This window comes from Bubalus bubalis, chromosome 4 (assembly GCF_019923935.1).
Source record: "Bubalus bubalis isolate 160015118507 breed Murrah chromosome 4, NDDB_SH_1, whole genome shotgun sequence".
Classification (NCBI taxonomy): Eukaryota; Metazoa; Chordata; class Mammalia; order Artiodactyla; family Bovidae; genus Bubalus; species Bubalus bubalis.
In genome coordinates, this window is record NC_059160.1 from 34,167,559 (window position 1) to 34,189,645 (window position 22,087).

Here is a 22,087-nt window from a genome sequence, read left to right on the forward strand (position 1 = left end):
TTCAAACCCACTTCCTATTTTCCTGCTGAAATCCCTGCCAAGCACACACTTCAGCAGACACTAAAATAATTTGGGTAGTTGACATTCAATCCAAATTTTCTATGGAAATCTGCCAGATTTGACATCTGTGAGAAAGTGGGTAATTTTTATTATCCACAGAGAGCAAAAGCTTGGTTTGATATTTCTCTACCTCCACACATCTCCCTGTAGTGGAGCTGCTACTCAGATATACACAAAAAGTGAGTAGCAAGGAAAATTATTTAACTCTTTCACTCTTGTCTTGATTGCAAAAGCTTAGGTAAAATTATTTTTAAAGGCATACTAGCCATGAATAAATCAAATTTCGGAGGTGTGGGAGATGCAAACTAGCTTTATTATCATCAGTACATTTTGCCTAAAAACTATTTAACTATGTTTTATCCTTCGCTTTAAAAATATTTGTCTTTAAAGCCCCCCTCACTTGATTCAAAAAGTAAAGCCAAGATTTCAAGTTGATTTTCTTAGGATGTTTTTAAAAAGCCTAATTAGTTGACTCTGTGGCACTGTGGTACATGCAAAGTCACTTCAGTCATGTCCAACTTTTTGTGACTCCATGGACTGCAGCCTGCCAGGCTCCTCTGTCCATGGGATTCTCCAGGCAAGAATACTGGAGTGGGTTGCCATGCCCTCCTCAGACGATCTTCTGGACCCAGGGATCAAACTCACATCTTTTATGTCTTCTGCATTGGCAGGTAAGATCTTTACCACTAGTGCCACGTGGGAAGCCCCAAGAAAGCATGTTTAAAAATCATACAAAAATAATTTGATTGACATTAAATTTAATTTCCAAAGGATAAAGTCTAAGATGTAGGCTTAACTCCTTAAGGTTTCTTTCATCTCTTTAAAAGAAAGACAAACCTAGAGATTGTCATGTTCTTACCTGTTACATACTAAAATGTTAATAAGATTTATACTTTAAAGAAAGTCACTAGTGTATGAATAATGCAGAAACATTAGTTCACTACATTAAAACAGAAATCTCTCTCCCTGACTAGTCCAATCTAGTTGTTTAGCATGACTCAGATTAATAAATAAAAATGACTGTGGTATCTGATTCTACATTGACAAAAGATTAGAAGTAGGTCGGGGGAGTTGAAAGCATGTCAAACTGCTCATTTTACAAAAGTAGAATTCAAACATTGGTGATGTGTTCTTAACTTAACACAAGGAAAAAAAATGCTTTTTCAAACACATATTTTAAAACCTAAAGATAACCAGTAATAGAATTATAAATAACATATATAACTCCCAAATCACTGAAGGAAACATAAAATAAGTACACCCTGCATTACAAAGAACAAAAAAGAAAGGAAAGCAAGAAAGGTATTAGAAATAGAAAATGCAGATCTAAAAGAAGTTGTGACAAGTAAGATTAACACACCAATTACGACAATGAATGGAAAGTTCAATTTCCCTTTAGGGAAAAAAATATTCGGGTTGGCTTAAGAAACAAATTCAACATTATGTGTCTATTAAGAGGCACACCTATGAGAAATGTTTGATATAAAGAATAAAGAGGAGTAGACCATGCTAAATGGGGATATGACCTAGGCCATCCAGGCAGGAAGAAGGCTCTTTTCTAAAATGGTAATAGATGGACAGCTGAGACTGTTCAGCTGCGTATGTGAAACATAATCAGGACCTTCATTTCTCTAGGATCAGTCCTGCCTTGGTCTCCTTTTGCTGTTGTTCAGTAGCTCAGTTGTGTCCAACTCTTTGTGACCTGATGGACTGCAGCACACCAGGCTTCCCTGTCCTTCACCATCTCCCAGAGCTTGCTCAAACTCATGTCCATTGAGTCGGTGATGGCATCCAACCATCTCATCCTCTGTCGCCCCCTTCTCCTCCTGCCCTCAATCTTTCCCAGCATCAGGGTTTTTTCCAGTGAGTCAGCACTTCACATCAGGTGGCCAAAGTATTGCAGCTTCGGCTTCAGCATAAGTCCTTCCAATGAATATTCAGGATTGATCTCCTTTCTAATTGACTTGGTTTGATTTCCTTGCAGTCCAAGGGACTTGTAAGAATCTTCTCCAACACCACAGTTCAAAAGCATCAAATTCTTAGGTCTCAGCCTTCTTTATGGTCCAACTCTCACATCCATACATGACTACTGAAAAAACCACAGCTTTGACGACAGACCTTTGTTAGCAAAGTAATGTCTCTGCTTTATAATACACTGTTTAGGTTGTCATAACTTTTCTTCCAAGGAGCAAGTGTCTTTTGATTTCATGGCTGCAGTCACCATCTGCAGTGATTTTGGAGCCCAAGAAAATAAAATCTCTTACTGTTTCTGTTGTTTCCCCATCTACTTGCCATGAAGTGATATGACTGGATGCCATGATCTTAGTTTTTTGAATGTTCAGTTTTAAGCAGGATTTTTCACTTTCCTCTTTCACCTTCAAGAGGCTCTTTAGTTCCTCTTCGCTTTCTGCCATAAGGGTGGTGTCATCTGCATATCTGAGGTTATTGATATTTCTCCCAGCAATCTTGGTTCTGGCTTGTGCTTCATCCAGCCTGGCATTTCACATGATATACTCTGCATATAAGGTAAATAAGCAGGGTGACAATATACAGCCTTGACATACACCTTTCCCAATTTGGAACCAGTCCATTATTCCATGTCTGGTTCTAACTGATGCTTCTTGACCTGCATATGGGTTTCACAGGAGGCAGGTAAGGTGGTCTGGTATTCCCATCTCTTTAAGAATGGCTTTAGCATAGTCATTGAAGCAGAAGTAGATGTTTTTTCTGAAATTCTCTTGCTTTTTCTATGATCCAACAGATGTTGGCAAATTGATTTCTGGTTTCCCTGCCTTTTCTAAATCCATCTGGAAGTTCTCAGTTCACATACTGTTGAAGTCTAGCTTAGAGTTCTTTACTTTTCTCAATAGTATGTGGCCATGACATTTTGCCTCAGCTTCACTACAGAACCAGTTTCCTAATTATATATCTACAAGGCACCACTTAAACAAAAGCTCATGAAGCCTAGATTCAGTTCAAGGTTCTATCTTTGGAAGTAGTTTGACACATGAGAGACATGGCAAGCATATATTTTGAATGAATAAATAAAAAATGTTCAAATATGTGTGTTTATAGTTTCCAGACATGCTAGAGATCTAAACACAATCATTTCATCTGATTCATCTCCTCTATTAAAATTCCACTGAAATTAGTAAACCATTTTTTTTTTGGCTGTACCTTATAGGATGTGAGATCTTAGTTTCCTGACCAGAGATTGAACCTACACTCCTTGCATCAGAACTGCAGAGTCTTAACCCCTGGACCATCAGGGCAGTTCAAGTAAAGGCATGTTTTAAAAGTTACAAACCCCAGAACTGAAGAATAAGAGAAGAAGACTATCTGTTACCAAAAGATCTCACCAAGTTTCTAGAAGATGGTAAGCAGATGGAGAAGCAATGACTGGTGAAGCTACCATAAGTGAAAATATAAATACACACGGCTGCATCTGGAAAGTGAGCCAATTTCTCTATCACAGCTCCAATAGGAGATACTAGGTACCATGGAGAAGTAGAAATGGGACAGAAAAGAAGGGTACTCTCTGATCAACAGAGTAAAATAAAATGGAATCAATTTAATATAATACTATAACCCTGGAACACCTCTTCTATGTGCAGTAACTTAATAGACATATTATTCGACTACTGTGCTCAGTTGTGTCTGACTCTATATGACTCCATGGACTGTAGCCCACCAGGCTCATCTGTCCATGGGATTTTCCAGGCAAGAATACTGGAGTGGGTTGCAATTTCTCTCTCCAGATTTAACTAACAGAATGGGGAAAACAGCTGTTTGGGATGAATGTTATATTAACGTCATAATAAATAAAAAAGGATTAAATGAAATAAATAATTAACAATAAAATTAGACGTATATGTGAGGGGTATATGCATTTACATTTTCTGAATGCAAAAGCAACAGAAGAAATCAAAGAAATAAAAATAGAGATTTCAATGCATAAACAAAAATTAACAGAGTACACTAAAAATGAAAAGTTAAAGACTGAGAATATGTTTATAACAAATACAAGGGAAATTTTAATATATGAAGAGGAGTTATAATTGCATCAAAAATACACCTCAAGAGAAAAGTGGACAAAGGATGTAAAGGAAAAACTCGCAGACTAAGAAATACAAATGGAAATAAACATATAAGCTTCACTAAAAATCAAAGAAGCGTCAAATTAAAATAAAAGGACACCTCGCAGCGCCTATCACTTTGCAAATGCCCAGGCTTGGCAAAGGGACGCTGAACGAGGCACTAGTTTACACTGCCCACGGAAAGACATCCAAACTCTGAAGAACAACGCTGTACCATTGTCATTTAGTAGTTCCAGTTCTGATGATCTGTCTTCAGTAGATAATCAAAGTTATAAATGAAGTTTGATGCACAAAGATGTAATTTAGAATAAGCACCTTAAATGCTTACCCATAAGAGAATGGTCATACAAGTAAGAATACATCCTATACACCAGAATATATCTACATGATGACAAATCACTGAGTCTCATTGACTAAGAATATTTCATTTCACTGAAAATTGATCAAAATAAGTTGTGAGAAATGCAATATATAATATATATATACTTATGATCCCAAATATATTAAAAAATCAAGAGATCTGGAATAAATATCTATAAAAAAGTTATAGTGGTTTTTCTCTGGCTCTTGATTTTTACATTATTCATTATTTTCCAAACTGTCTAAAATGTGAAAGTAATTTTTTTATCCTAAAAAGATAAACATAACTATTATTAAAAAAAGAAAAACCTTAGATCTTAGCTCTTGTGTCTCCATTTCACCCATCCTGATGCTGCAAACCACAGCAATGAATTCCTTAGCATCATGAAAGAGAAACTCCTTTTTCTACCATCTCAAAATTCTTCAAGACTAAGAGATGTAAATCTTTACAATATGCAGCCACCTTGTAGCTATTACAGAGATGGGAAAGTGGCAGAAGGGGGAGGTGGTGAGGTTCTTCCTTCCCAAATCATTCTCCATCCACTACTTGATTCCAACAATCTCTAAAGAGAGGTCACTGTCTTTACTTTCATTTTATTACCAGTAGTAATAGCCTTTATTGAGCATTTAGCATGTGCTAGGCGCTGTTATGGGGCTTCTCAGGTGGCGCTAGTGGTAAAGAACCCGCCTGCCAATGCAGGAGACAAAAGAGATGTGGATTCAATCCCTGAGTCGGGAAGTTCCCCTGGAAGAGGGCATGACAACCCACTTCAATAATCCTGCCTGGAGAATCCCCATGGACAGAGGAGTCTGGCAGGCTACAGTCCAAAGGGCCGCAAAGCGTCAGACACAACTGAGGCGACTTAGCACACACACATGCACAGGCACTGTTACAAGTGCATCATATACATTAATTTACTTAATCCTCTCAACAACTATTACTATCCCTATTTGATAGCTGAGAAAACTGAGAATGGGAGAAGTTAAGTTACCTGTTTGAGGTCAGAGGGTAAGTAAGATACTAGATTCAAATCCAGGCCCAGAGCTCCAAGGCCTACCTTTTTAACCCTATGCTTTAAGGCATATGTACGTGTAAGAATTAAAATATTTAATCAAATTCAGGAAAAGGTATGGAAAGCTTATCCTTTTTAAGGGACAGATTCCAACTGGGAAGAGAGTGCTGGCATGAAGGACAGACAGGTGACACCAAGAAATGTACAGAAAATTTAAATTGTGACATTGACTATAAGCCTCACTATTTTATGGCTGTCCTTAACTCCATATATAAAAAGACTGGTCACATTCTCTGTAGATGTTATTTACAACTTCTGTTTTCATTAGCCAACTTTTCAATATAATCTCAAGAATTAGGAATGTGTGCAATGAGCTCACAAGAGCCCCCCAGGATATTTTAAAATTTCAAGAGAAACAGCAACACCTCTTGGACACTGTGTGAGCTACTACTATTAGATGGCTTGGACCTAACTACATAAAAAACATAATTTATATTGGTGTAAAGTACCAGAAAGAAATGACTGAAATACTGAGGGTGCCATGAATGAAGAAAGCTTGAAACTTTTAAAGTAGCCTATGGAATTTACTAAGATGTTAAGTGTTACTGACAAATGGGATTTGTGTGCTTTACATTTTCTGCCTTTGATTTATCCCAAACTTTCTAATTCCACTGTGAACTCTTATTGTTTTAGTAAAACAAAAAGTTATTAAAAAAAAAATAGGAATGTGAGTATTTTATCAAGTATATTTTCAATAGCTAGTGGTTCCAGGTTAGGAATATTACCCTTTATGTATCAGTAAAATTAAAATTTTCTCGGCAAAAACATGAAATTCACAACTATTTCCTAAATTTAGACTTGGAAATAAATAAAACATAGGGATGTGATTTTTTATGTCAAATGATTCAGACAATGATTCAAAGCTATACCAAGACTTGTTCTGAAATCCAGGGGTCAAGATCAAAGAACCTCCATTTATGACATTCACTGAGAAGAAAGCAAATCAAATAGGAAATTTTTGCATGGAGACTCAGATCATTCAAATGCAACTGAATATAGTATTTAAGCACTTCGGTTCAGTTCAGCTCCGTTCAGTCGCTCAGTCACTTAAGAATCTCTTAATGGTAGTAATTCTTACTTCCATAATGTATGTATAATATAAATCATTTTTCTTGACTACCTACATAGAGTATGCCCCCTAGAAAAGAAAATTCTCCTTCCTGTTAGAGGCCTAAGACATAAGAATAAAACTAAACTATCTGAGAAGCGGTATAAGAGAGGAGGGAACAACCTGTAGGTACGGCTACCACTCCAGAGCAGTGAGTCCAATCCTCTTGTATGAATGAGAAACCAAGTGGCGCAGAGAATGAAGATGGGGCCCAGACATCTCCCAGTCAAATGAAAATCTCTGGGCATTTTCCAAGCAAACAAATCTTATAAAAGGAGCTGTGTCAACCAAAATAAAAACTTTTTTGTGGTGTTACACATCAAATGAAAGCAGTGCAAGTCTCAGGTAAGCCACACTTAGATATTTACTACAAGGAAAGTCAAAGAGTCTGAGAGTTCAGGATTTTCTGCTGCAGTTGATGATTTAAATGACAATCAGATCATCATAACTGCAAAGCTTAACCAATAATCACCCACTTAGTGTTTTGGAAAAATCAAAGACAGTTACATCTCTAGGAAAAATACTAACCAAGTTTCTTTTCTTGACATAGCTTTCAGAATCTGAGGATATGAAGGACACCTTACTTCTTGTAAGTTCTTTAATCAGACACTATTTCCAGTTCACAAGTCTCAGATGTATTAACACCGTTATCCAGTTTATTGGCTTTCTATCTCTCTGAATCTGACTTAAAAGATGGGGGCTCTCACACTGCCTCCTTTTGGCTTGGGAGGCATGTACTACTTGAGTTCTAGAAAATGACATTGCCACCAGAGCCGGAAAGAAAATTTTTGCTAATGGGTAAATCCTTTAAGGCACTGAAACTTCATTAAACCTGCTTTTTATCAAACAAACTAAACAGGTCACGCAATATAAATTGCATGTAGAATTATTTGGGATTAAGAAACGATGCAAGAACTTTCCGGAATCACATGTATTTAGAAGGTAACAAAACAAAAATTTTTTGCATAAAAAAAGTGAGTTATTTCAACTAGACTGAGATGTACTTCATGTTTTTTTAAACGTAAAAATTAAAGGAGTAGAACATAAAAATCACTTATTTAAAGGATGTCAAAGATGTTTCCTTTCCCTGGTTTTTGAAATGCAAATATAAATAACGGAAGCTTTACCTAGTTGAATATAAATCCTGTAAAATCCTGCATCACTGACTCATTCTCAGCATTATTTAATATCAAGGCTGGAATTTATAAGCATTCACATTTATAAAATTGATTTTATAGCTATTATAAATATTTTACTTTATTGATGATTTACTTAGATATTTTGATTATTGCCTACACTTTATATATACAAGCTATTTGAAATTCTTTGCTGTTTACTCGCTAAGTCAGGTCTGACTCTTTTGAGATCCCAATTACTGTAGCCTGCCAGGCTTCTCTGTTCATAGGATTTTTCAGGCAAGGATCCTGGAGTGGGTTGCCATTTCCTCCTCCAGGGGATCTTCCCGACCCAGGGACTGAACGAAAATCTTCTGCATCTTCCACATTGCAGACAGATTCTTTATCAATAGGATGTGTTAAAAAGCTAAAAGGTCAAGATACCTATAAAAGAAGACTAGACCAAATGAGTGCATGATCTATTCTTCACGTAAAATTTATTCCCTATTCTGTACATACAGAATACATGCAGATACATGCATATCTATGCATATGTGTACACATATGTATATATTCTAAAAAGAATGAGGTCAAGACCAGAAATACAGGGAAATGTAGAAAAATGAAATAACTCTTTTGGACCTATAATCAGGAAATAAAAGCTGATGTTTAATTCTCTGGCACTTGAATATCACCCTGTACTTTTCAGGTTGACCAGAGTCATGTCTGGATTTTAATTTCTGGTTGACTATTCATTCTTTACTCCACAAACTCTGGATGATCAGGTACTGCGTGCCAGGCAGTATGCTTGGGGTCAGGTGCGGTGCTGAGCAAAGCAGTCAGGTTCCCTGTTCTGGAACTTACAGTCTACTGGCAGAAACAGACATTATACAGATAAGCATCCTGGGTCTTCCCCTGTCCCTGCGCCTCTCTGGATCTGTCTGTCACACACAGTAACAGAGCATACAGTGACTGAGGAAGGGACAGGACAGGAAGCAGTACAGTGGGAAGTATGGAGGGTAGGGGACAAGAATTGCACCCCACTCTGGAGAACCAAGAAGGATTCACGGCAAGCCCTTTGGGCTTGGACGGATATTGAAGTAGGAGCCAATGGGGCATGAGTATGTTGAGGCACAGCAGAAAGCCATCTAAGCAGATGGAGCCATTGAGCCATTAAGGCAGAAGGTACAACATGTGCAAAGGCCCTGAGGTGAGAAGGGCAGGGTGGTTATTAGTCAGGGCCAGCAACTTCAAGCTTTGTTAGGGAGTTGGGTGTTTACTGAGAGTGCAACAGGGGCCACTGAGGGGTTCTTTAGAGGAGTGATAGCGTCAGATTTGCATTTATCACTGGATAAAATGAGGAAAATGGATCACAGAAATAACTGTACAGAAGGACACCATTATGTGGTAACTGTATCAGTACAGCCTCCCAATGCTGGTAACTCACAATGGAATTGCAGAAGCAGATATTTTTTCAGTAGTCTTATATGGATCTGAGAGTTCGACATAAAGAAGACTGAGCACCAAAGAATTGATGCTTTCAAACTGTGCTGCTGGAGAAGACTCTTAGAGTCCCTTAGATAGCAAGGAGATCCAACCAGTCAATCCTAAAAAAATCAACCCTGAATATTCACTGTAAGGACTGATGCTGAAGCTGAAACTCCAGTACTCTCTGGCCACCTAATGCAAAGAGCTGACTCATTGGAAAAGACCCTGATGCTGGGAAAGACTGAGGGCAGGAGGAGAAGAGGATGACAGAAGATGAGAGGTTTGGAAGGCATCACTGACTCAATGGATATGAGTTTGAGCAGACTCAGGTAGACAGTGAAGGATGTGGAAGCCTGGCATGCTGCAGTCCATAGGGACACAGAGAGTTGGACACGACTAAGCAGCTGAACAACAACAACAGGGCCAGTGGACATTGGAACAAGGTAATAATCAGATTTAGGGGCTGCTGTAATGTGCCACAAAGGTCCCCTTTAGGATCCATTTGCCCAGCTGTGAGAAAAGCTGGCTGCAGAAGGCTCACAGTTGAGTCACTTCTGGAAAACAGAATTTCCCCCAGCTGAAGGAACTGCCTTAACCAGGTAATGTCCTCTCCAGCACTGTGGTGGTGATGGTTTAGTTGCTAAGTCATGTCTGACTCTTGCAACCCCTTGGACTGAAGCCCACCAGGCTCCTCTATCCATGGGATTCTCCAGGCAAGATATTGGAGTGAGCACCCATTTCCTTCTCCAGGGGATCTTCCTGACTCAGGGATCAAATTCAGGTGTCCTACAGTGCAGGCAGATTCTTTACTAACAGCCAGCCAATACCCAATATCTGGATGTGAGGGAGTGGGGCCGGTGGTACAGGGGCTCAGCCCCCTTGCCTCAAAGGGAAAACTTTGAAGGGATTAGCTTGCAGATCATACCAGCCTCTGACTAATCTTGGTTGCCTCATCTCTCACAGATATTCCGAGAGCCTCCTCCATAAACTGCCTGAACATCTCCCTCTCAGAGTCTTTTTCTGAGGAACCCAGGCTAAGACAGCATACAAGGGGTTTCCTGTTTGTTTTTAAATCATCATATCAGTTAATTCACACTATTTCGTAGTAATAAATATTATCTAATAAACTGCTTTGAAAAGTAATGTATTTACAGAATGGGTATTTTAAGATAATCTTGCATGCCTGCTAAATCACTTGAGTCATGTCCAACTCTTGCAACCCCATGGACTGTACCCCGCCAGGCTCCTCTATCCATGGGATTCTCCAGCCAAGAATACTGGAGTGGGTTGCCATGTCCTTCTCCAGGGCATCTTCCTGACCCAGGGATTGAACCTGTGTCTCTTAAATCTCCTGCACTGGCAGGCAGGTTCTTTTACCACTAGCGCCACCTGGTCACCCCCCTAACATCATCTTAGACTAAATATTTAGTCAGCCAAATAAGCACGACTCCCTATGATATTACTAGAGCAAAGCTTTGGCACTGTATTCACTATGCAGGGAATTAAAACCCAAGAAAGAAACTAGCTTGACCCAGTTAATCTACCTATACATTTTTTTGTTCATTGGTTTCCCACTAAACCTGGTAAACACTACCATTAAAATATCTGGGAGGTAAAGCTGGTGAACAAGTGTCTGACTCTGTGTGAACCAGTAGACACTAAATGGGCTTGTCTGATCTATACAACAGAGCGTTCAACCCAGCGATTTGAGCACATCCTTTCTGCTTCATTGGTCACCAATGGATTTTCTGTTAAGTTCAATTGAGTCTGGCACTCTTTTTAGCCTTTCTCTTTTGAGGGAAAGGCTGATGCTGTTTAAAGGTCTTACTAAAAAGCAGAGCCCTTTGATTGAGAACCTCAAAAAAAAGAGTATATCAAGAGCACACCTTTTAATACAGAGCCGCGCACTCCCTTATTTTAAGCCCAGCAAGGGAAGCCTAATTGTCGGAAAGATTTTTTATTAGTTCATTTTTACGAAGTGTGCATCCCCACCGAGGCAGTTGAATCCGGGGAGAAGACTCAGTGAGAACACTGATCCATTGTACAAATTTCGTGTGCCCGGTGGTCCTGCCCTAATAGCCATTTAGGCAATCAAATATCAGTTTTGCTTTTTTTTTTTTCTGGTTAGTCCCTACTAACCTAGGAAAAAGGCACAGCCTTATAGAAATGTCATGATATCAAAGTCCTTATGTTGTGGGATAATTTTAAAAGATGATTAGGAATCCACTTGTAATAGAATTTTAGTTTGATAAGGTAAAGTGGAAACAAAAGCACCTGATTAATAATTTTTAAAAAATCAAACATTGAATCTTATTGGCTCTCTACTTTTATAATCACAATTTTTTTAAAAAATCTACTCAGAGATGTGTCTGTCAATTGTCTGTTCTCAGACTCCCTCCCTGCTCTATACCATAGGGGGTTAAATCTCACATATAATATTTCTTCAGGCTCCATTGCTGGTTTACGTATTAATAAACAAGATTTGTCCAATGAGAGGAACTGGAGGAATAAAGTAAGGTGTGAGGAGAGAGAAACCTTCTCTTTGCTTCAGGAAGCATCTCTAACAATAGCTGCACTTCCTTGCAGGGATCTAGTTCCCACAAGGCCCTCCCTCTGAGGGGAGCCGCCACTGGACAGCCTTGGCTCCTGAGTTCTGGTAATACTGTCTCCTCCCTTGGTTTCTCCATCTCTAAAGTTGACAGCTGCTTCCTATTACGGAAAATCTCCCATTTTAACTATATTAATTCAGTTTCTTAAATTTCTTCTATTGAACTATCTGACATGGACTCTGTTTTCCTAATTGGTGCCCAACTGACACATAAACTACCCCAATTCTTTTAAAACCAGGTCCTAAGCTACTACACCATACTGTTTGAAGGGTTGTTTCCAATTTTTTTTTTTTAATTTCCTTATTGAGGCATAGCTGATATATAGTATTAGATACGTTTCAGGTATATAACACAGTGATTCATAATTTTTAAACATTACATTCCATTTGTGAATAATACAGGCCTTCACAGGTGGCTCAGCGGTAGAGAGTCCGCCTGGCTTTGCAGGAGACTAAGGTTCAGTCTCTGGGTGAGAAAGATCCCCTGGAGAAGGAAATGGCAACCCACTCCAGTATTTTTGCCTGGTGAATTCCATGGACAGAGGAGCCTGGAGGGCTACAGTCCATGGGGTCACAAAGAGTTGGACATGACTGAGCGACTAAACAACATTAATAATTATTATAAAATATTGGCTATATAGCTAAGGTTTGTTTTTAATTCATTGTGCCCAGAACTTGTTGGAGCTCTCAAATTCTAAACCTCAAACACTGTGATTAAGTTCTCATATCAGCCCATATACTTTGCTTGATTCTGTTTTTTCCTTCTCCTAACTATTTTATTTCTTCAGCTTTATGGAGGTATAATTTAAAAATAAAATTGTAAGATATTTGGAGTTTACAACGTGATGATTTGATATAGGTACTCACTGCAAAAGGATTCCCCTCATCAAGTTAATTAACACATGCATCACCTCACCTATTTATTTATTTATTTATTTTTTTGGTGAGAACATTGAGGTTCTATTCTTTTAGCAAATTTTAATTATACAATACAAAATTATTAACTGTAGTCACCATGTTATACCTAAGACCTTCAGATCCTATTCATTTTATAATCTTAACATAACTTAAAGGCAATATTTCCTGGGTCTCTAGTTTTGATTCTCTTCTTTTTTCACTCTGTACAGTCACTCTTAGTGACATCAACCAAACTCTTTAATCACCAATTTCTAAAAAAATCTACCCCTCCAACCTAGACTTCTTCCTGAAATCCAGACCTAAATATCTCCTTTTTTTTTTAAACTAGATATCTTCAAACAAATGTCTTGCATGCATCACAAATTTACTCTGTCTTCAACTGAACCAGTTATATCATCTAGTCAAACTTGTTTCTTTATTTGCTATTAAAATATTAATGTTCCTCGTTACCGATATCAGATACTTTGACATAATCCTAGGACTTCCCCCTCTCCTCTGTATCTAATTGGTCAGTAAGTCTCATAGATTATAGATATGTAATATCTCATATATTTTCCCTATTATCTATTTCTCCTGCCACTGTCTTAATTTAGAAACTTACTTCTTGTTTGGGCCACTTCAAGAGCCTCCTAACTGGCCTTCCTATCCTTTCATCTAGCCCCCCTCAATGCAAACAGATTGATCTATCTAAACTGTGATTCTGACTATCATTCAAATATTTTGTATTTATTTAAAGGATCCCCATAGCATTCAAAATAGAACACTGAATGGTGTATTACAAGGTTTCTTATCTAAGCAATACCAAATTTTCTAGATTCATTACTTCCCCATACCTGCACTTCCCTCTATCCACATCAAACTCATCTCACCCCATGTGTTTCCCTAGTACCTGCTTAATATCATTTATGCTTGTGGTTTGAATGCCACCATTTACAACTAGTAACTCAATTGTTCTAGAAAGCAAGTTCAATAGTCATCTCCTTTCATTTCAAAAAGAAAATGTAGAGAAGGAAAAGGTTAACACATTATGGATCTAAAGTGTCAGGTGAAATGTGTCAGACCAATGGCTTATAGAGTCTCCTGGACTGGGCTTGGCTTTCTACTCACCATCTTTGTTTTCTACTCCCTATGACAGGTCTGCCTGCATCACTTCTTTACTGGTTCTTCCCTCTGCAATTTATCCCCTATTCCTTATAATCTTTGAATCAAGGTCATGGCAACATAAGGAAAAAAGATGCAGGATAAATCAGCCTGCTCCTTGGCTCTCCTTTCTTCCAACTCATGCCCTTTTCTATCTGAGCTGCAGTCCATTAAGGGAAGACAAAATGAGGACACAAAAGATATATATATCTTTTGAGCTAGAACTGAACTAGGGTATTATAATATGTCTTTGGCTCTGCCTTTAATCTTCTCTGAGCATCACGTTTGGTGGATTCTATCTTATTCACAGTTATATCCCCAACACTAAGGACAATATAGGCATATAGCAGATACTTAATAAATATTGCCTAAAGAAACAGCTAAATGAATATTCCTGCCAAAAAACAAGCTGCTCTTGGTCACAGGTAAAAAGTTCGAGGGGCTGCTTTGAGGGTTAAGGATCCCTCAAAGAGAGAAATAGACCATGGAGAAAAGGAAATATTGGTGGGCACAGGGGAAGCACTATTGTGGCCAGGAAGACAACTGTATGTTGTGTACATTGTTATTAATACCTTGGCTGTTATCGGCAAATCAGTTTTAGTACGACTTTATAACTTTGGAGAACTAAACAATTTAGATGCTCGAGAATAAGTTGTCATGATCATCAAGCAGGACTCAGTGGCACCTTTAAAATCCCTTTATGTTCCTATCCTTTCCACCCTCATTGCTCCTTGGACAGCTTGCAATTTGGTGTTTGAAATAAATAGAAACAATATAAGGGAGCAGATACAGCCTCACCAAGGCTTACTGCTTCCTCTGAACACATGGGCCGAGTTTCCAAACTGGAGATGAGAGCAGATGGTGGCGATAGTCGTAAAAAATCTGCCCACAAATGCAGGAGACATAAGAGACGGAGGTTCGATCCCTGGGTCGGGAAGATCCCCTGGAGGAGGGCATGGCAACCCACTCCCTATTCTTGCCTGGAGAATCCCATGGACAGAGGAGCCTGGCTGGCTACAGCCCATAAGGTCACATAGAGTCGGACACAACTGAAGTGATTTAGCATGCATGCATGCACAACCACTGTGTCACACAGGTTAACATGATGACACAAAGTCAGAGAGACCTGCCTCTGTGAGCTGATGAAAGAGATGCATCCTTTTTCAAACATTCAAATAACTCTATAGTTCTCATCAGGCTTCTGTGCTGCTCATCTTAAGTGGAATTGGCCAACTGAAAGGGATGTGCTTGGGTGGTCTTTTTTTAGAGCACATCAATGTGCTCAGAATAACAGAAATATTTTTGACAAAGGTCAAAAAGGCTTCAGGCGGAAACACAAAACAAAGGCTTGTACTTTAACAAGCAAAACTAGGGAGGATGTTGATTTTGTACCCAATCATACAGCATAGGATTGAAAGGTGCTCTTATCAGCAAATGAAACCATCTGGGCCCCAGTTTTACCGTATAAAGAGGAAACCTAGGCTGCTTAGAAAGCCCGTCAAACTTGTACAAAAGAATGTGTACACATACCATATGGTAAGAGAGTCTTTTAATGACTCAAGATACTCCTATTTACTCAGTCTGATAACATGCTAATGGCCCAGTAAAGGCTCTTCTGTTTAAATGCACTGTGATTCTATAGAGCCATGCTTCTCCAACTGGAGTGTCAGACTCCTGAGGGTGTGTGGAGCTGGGATGGGGTAAGAGAATACCATGGGTGAGATGGGCCATAACTTCCTGGTGTATCAGACTAGGAAAACAAAGTGAAATAATCTGAATAGAATACAAACAGTATTTTATTTTAGCATGAACACAGTTATATTGTAGGAAAGAATGCAACATTCACAGACAAGTTATAAATACTAAAAGTTCACAGAGCTTTCACTTTCTTTCTAACACTTCAGAAGGCCAAATCCTCAGCACTTATATCTGACCACACAGACCCCAAGGCCCAGCTCAATTTCTAAGTGCCTGAACCCCCTCCAGGGACTCCAGCCACTAAACCCCTTTTCTCAGCTACTTTCCCTCCGCACAGCCAGCCAAAGAGTACTTTCTTGTTCTACTGTTTCACATGTCAATTGGATCTTCCAAACGTTAAAAATCTCATTGAGAACAGAGTCATGGGCTTTACAACCCTTTACCTGTTATTGATTATATGAATTATTACCAGAAGTAGTTTCAATAACAAAACTATAATATTGACACTCGAAATGAAATAGTGCAAAATTAATGTTGATAATTCTAAAAGAATTATTAATAACGATTATTGGACTTAACCACTTATTCTGTGACCTCAAAGTACTTTAAAATATTAAATATTTCCATCCTCATTATCTCTCTTGAAATACTTATTGTTAAATGGCATATACTAAATATGAATGAATAGACATGAATAAAATTGCCATGAAGGAGGATGTATAACCCTCAGGTTCTACTAGCTTGATATGGAGTTTATTCATATTAGTTGCACACTTGTTCTGCTGCTCTTTAAGCCTACCTATTCCTTCTGTTCCAGTATTGCACATTTAGTGTGAACAAGGCAGACCAGGAAAGTATTCTGTTTATTTAGCTCCACAAATCACTCATACAGCCCTATTTCAGTGTTTGGTCCAAACACAGTTACTCTTCATCAACTTGAAGTTTCCATGTACATCTCATCCTGTTACACATCTATTTCTGCTCTTCTACAAAGTCATAGGTCCAGCCTCCCAGGTTCAGGTCTCCCAGTCTCATAGGTTCAGGTCTCTCTACTGAAATATGGAGGAATGAACATCATCAGTGAAACTGGCTTAATTTTCCCAGAGTTTTCCACATTATTGATAATCTGCGACAAAATCAGATGAGAACTGGGTGAGAAAGGTCAGATAAGATCTTTCAGTACTGCTTTGCCATTCTGAACTCCGAAGAACAGAGAATAATAATTCAAAGTAGGACTCATTTGAAATAGAAAAAATATATATGATGCAGAATATAGTATAAATGTATTATTCTATTAAAGTAGATAAACATATCTTTAGGATTATGAACACTTTAACTAATGGCTTTTTCCATCAAAGAAAATCAAGGTATAAGGGGTATTTAACAGTAGCAACAATTTAATTTTAGCAACTTCTGCTTCCCTTAAGAAAATGTATTTAAATGATGACAGCTACCATTTTGATAAACTTCTAAATTCTGTATGTTAACACTCTAGGATGTGACTACAGTTTTAAACTATTTGTCATGAATTGGCACTGCCAATTGCAGTGCTAGACAACTTTCAGCAAAGTTAGCAATAATAATTGCTTAAACTCCCGAGTTTCTCAAATGCCTGGGGTGAGGACTGATGAACTGATCTGGCCGCAGAAAACTTCCAGAGACACTTTGAAGTAGTTTCAAGTATAAAATGTATGCACTGTTTTATGTAAGGGTTCACTAGTATTTACCAAGGTAGACAGGTACAAAGGGAAATTCTTTCAGGCTGCAGTCGTTCCAGAAATAATATAGCTGATAAATAAAGATGAAATCTCATCAAATTAACACACCACTTCTGATATTTTTTTTTAATTGTGCAATAAGAGATCCTGGAATCATGACATTAATGTTGTTGTTGTTGTGCAGTTGCTAAGCCATGTACAACTCTTTGTGACCTCATGGACTGCTTTGTGCCAAGCTTCCCTGCCCTTCACTATCTCTGGGAGTTTCCTGCAACTCGTATCGATTGAGTTGGTGATGCTAATGACACAAATAGGTATGTCAATTAATAGTCCTGAAGCAAAATGAGTACTCTCGAGTTTGTGATAGGGACTTCGCTGGTGCTCCAATGGTTAAGACTTCGAGCTCCCAATGCAGGGGGCCCGGGTTCCATCTCTGGTCAGGGAATCCACGACTTCGAGTTCGCATGGCACAACTGAAGATTCCACATGCTGCAATGAAGAACACCGAGGATTCTGCATGCCACAGCTAAGACCCAGTACAGCCAAATAAATACATAAAGTTTGTGATCTCCTTTCAAATGAAGCTAAAGAATAACAATAATAAAGCAGTCCAAAACCTTTCCATGTCCACTGGTTCTTCTAGGACCAGCCCCAAGTACATCACCCGCTACAATGTTGCTGTCACATTGACTTCCTTTTCATTCAACGCAGCTCTTCTTCAGCCCAGGGATTTATTTATATGTGCAAATTCCTGGGCCTGCAGAGCTCTCTCCATGGCTTTGGACAGGACTGGCTCCAATGCACTGCTCACATCTCAGGCACATCTTTGTTGAACAACTTAGCAATTAAGGTCCTTGCCTGGGCCCAGGTCTTCTTTGTCACCTAATCCTCCATAATTTCTTTTTAATGGTTAATCTAATGAAGTACATACATAACATAAAATTCAGCACTTTAGCCATTTTTCAGACGGCAGCTCACAGGGTTAGATATGTTCACAATATTGCACCTGTCATCTCCAGAATCCTTCGCAGCATGCAAAACTAAAACTCTATGCCCATTAAACAAGATCCCTTCCCTCTGTGCCCTAGCCCCTGGCAACTACCATTCTACTTTCTGTCTCTTATGTTTTTAACTACCCTAAGTATCTCACATAAGTGAAATCCTGTAGTGTCTGTCTTTTGGTTAATGATTTATTTCACTTCGCATAATCGCCTCAAGAATCATCCATGTTGTGGCATATGTCAAAGCTTCCTTCCTTTATAAAGCTGATAATAATTCATTATATTACATATACCAGGTTTTATCTATTAATCTATCAATGCTTCCACCTCTTGGCTGTTGTGCTTAATACTATTATAAACATGGGTGTATAATTATCTCTATGAGATCTCACTTTCAGTTCTTTTGAATATATACACAGAAGTGGAATTGTTGGATCCTATGCAATACTTTGGCCACCTGATGCGAAGAGCTGACTCATTGGAAAAGATGCTGATGCTGGGAAAGATTGAGGGCAGGAGGTGAGGGGGATGACAGAGGTTGAGATGGTTGGATGGCATCACCAACTCAATGGTCATGGGTATGGGTAGACTCCGGCAGTTGTTGATGGACAGGGAGGCCTGACGTGCTGCAGTTCATGGGGTTGCAAGGAGTCAGACACGACTGAGAGACTGAACTGAACTGATGATAAATCATATGTTTAATTTTTGAGAAACTGCCATTCTATTTTTCATAGCAAATGTGGCTCAGACCATGAACTCCTTATTGCCAAATTCAGACTTAAATTGAAGAAAGTAGGGAAAACCACTAGACCATTCATGTATGACCTAAATCAAAGCCCTTATGATTATACAGTGGAAGTGAGAAATAGATTTAAGGGCCTAGATCTGATAGATAGAGTGCCTGATGAACTATGGAATGAGGTTTGTGACATTGTACAGGAGACAGGGATCAAGACCATTCCCATAGAAAAGAAATGCAAAAAAGCAAAATGGCTGTCTGGGGAGGCCTTACAAATAGTTGTGAAAAGAAGAGAAGCGAAAAGCAAAGGAAAAAAGGAAAGATATAAACATCTGAATGCAGAGTTCCGAAGAATAGCAAGAAGAAATAAGAAAGCCTTCTTCACCGATCAATGCAAAGAAATAGAGGAAAACAACAGAATGGGAAAGACTAGAGACCTCTTCAAGAAAATCAGAGATACCAAAGGAACATTTCATGCAAAGATGAGCTCGATAAAGGACAGAAATGGTATGGACCTAACAGAAGCAAAAGATATTAAGAAGAGGTGGCAAGAATACACAGAAGAACTGTACAAAAAAGATCTTCACAACCCAGATAATCACGATGGAGTGATCACTGACCTAGAGCCAGACATCCTGGAATGTGAAGTCAAGTGGGCCTTAGAAAGCATCACTATGAACAAAGCTAGTGGAGGTGATGGAATTCCAGTAGAGCTATTCCAAATCCTGAAAGACGATGCTCTGAAAGTGCTGCACTCAATATGCCAGCAAATTTGGAAAACTCAGCAGTGGCCACAGGACTGGAAAAGGTCAGTTTTCATTCCAATCCCTAAGAAAGGCAATGCCAAAGAATGCTCAAACTACCACACAATTGCACTCATCTCACACGCTAGTAAAGTAATGCTCAAAATTCTCCCAGCCAGGCTTCAGCAATATGTGAACCGTGAACTTCCTGATGTTCAAGCTGGTTTTAGAAAAGGCAGAGGAACCAGAGATCAAATTGCCAACATCCGCTGGATCATGGAAAAAGCAAGAGAGCTCCAGAAAAACATCTATTTCTGCTTTATTGACTATGCCAAAGCCTTTGACTGTGTGGATCACAATAAACTGTGGAAAATTCTGAAAGAGATGGGAATACCAGACCACCTGACCTGCCTCTTGAGAAATGTATGCAGGTCAGGAAGCAACAGTTAGAACTGGACATGGAACAACAGACTGGTTCCAAATAGGAAAAGGAGTTCGTCAAGGCTGTATATTGTCACCCTGCTTATTTAACTTAGATGCAGAGTACATCATGAGAAATGCTGGACTGGAAGAAACACAAGCTGGAATCAAGATTGCCGGGAGAAATATCAATCACCTCAGATATGCAGATGACACCACCCTTATGGCAGAAAGTGAAGAGAACTCAAAACCCTCTTGATGAAAGTGAAAGTGGAGAGTGAAAAAGTTGGCTTAAAGCTCAACATTCAGAAAACGAAGATCATGGCATCCGGTCCCACCACTTCATGGGAAATAGATGGGGAAACAGTGGAAACAGTGTCAGACTTTATTTTTCTGGGCTCCAAAATCACTACAGATGGTGACTGCAACCATGAAATTAAAAGACGCTTACTCCTTGGAAGGAAAGTTATGACCAACCTAGATAGCATATTGAAAAGCAGAGACATTGCTTTGCCAACAAAGGTTCGTCTAGTCAAGGCTATGGTTTTTCCTGTGGTCATGTATGGATGTGAGAGTTGGACTGTGAAGAAGGCTGAGCGCCAAAGAATTGATGCATTTGAACAGTGGTGTTGGAGAAGACTCTTGAGAGTCCCCTGGACTGCAAGGAGATGCAACCAGTCCATTCTGAAGGAGAACAGCCCTGGGATTTCTTTGGAGGGAATGATGCTAAAGCTGAAACTCCAGTACTCTGGCCACCTCATGCGAAGAGTTGACTCATTGGAAAAGACTCTGATGTTGGGAGGGATTGGGGGCAGGAGGAGAAGGGGACGACAGAGGATGAGATGGCTGGATGGCATCACTGACTCGATGGACATGAGTCTGAGTGAACTCCGGGAGTTGGTGATGGACAGGGAGGCCTGGCGTGCTGCGATTCATGGGGTTGCAAAGAGTCGGACACGACTGAGCGACTGATCTGATCTGATCTGATACCATTTTACATACCCATAAACATTCCAATTTCTCTACAGCTTTGCTGGCACATTATTTTCTGGGTTTTTTTTTTTTATAGTAGTCTTCTTAATGGATGTGAGGTGACTCCAAACTTCCTTTCTAGCATATATCTACTTTTTAAAATTTATTCACGTTTTAAATTTCTTACTGAGACAGTTTTTGAGATATAATTGCCAAAGAAGATTAAGATGTTGATCTAAAAGATGTGATAGATTCTTTCTGAAATGTTTCTGGTATATTTTATCATTAAAATAGAAAGCAGAGTCGATTAAACTTGAATACTCTGTTCGGCGAGGAGTAGCTTTGAATGTAGAGCTGAAATGGTTCTCAATTATTTTTTCTGCAGAAGCCTTAGAATTTAGTTCAGTCAAACCTGGAGAGGGGTCTATTCTTTCACTCACTTACTCAGACAACTTTTAGTTAACTACTTAACCCTAATTTCCTCATGCAAAAATGGAAATAAAAGAATCTCTTATGGAGTTGGGCTACATATTTGAGTGAATATTAAATGACCATATCTGGGACGTGGAAGGCATTCAAGAGACCATAGATATTATTTTTTATTATACAACTGATTATCCCCTACATTGTTCAATTAGAAGATCCTTGTACAGAGTCATGAAATTTAAACAGCATCTATTATATCGTTTATAGGGTATGAACTAAATGAAATCTAAAAATTTATAAACTTGCTCATTAAGTCATGATTTCCTGCTTTACAATCTGTATCTCTATTCTTGTTTTAATTACCATTGTATCCCCAGGTCAAGCAAAAGATTTACCACATAAA

General features: G+C 38.9%; 1 protein-coding gene across 14 annotated transcripts in view; it reads right to left on the reverse strand.

Moving 5' to 3' along the window:
* SOX5 (SRY-box transcription factor 5) overlaps positions 1–22,087 on the reverse strand; it is a 1,156,954-nt gene that overhangs the window by 904,916 nt on the left and 229,951 nt on the right. The window lies entirely within an intron of this gene.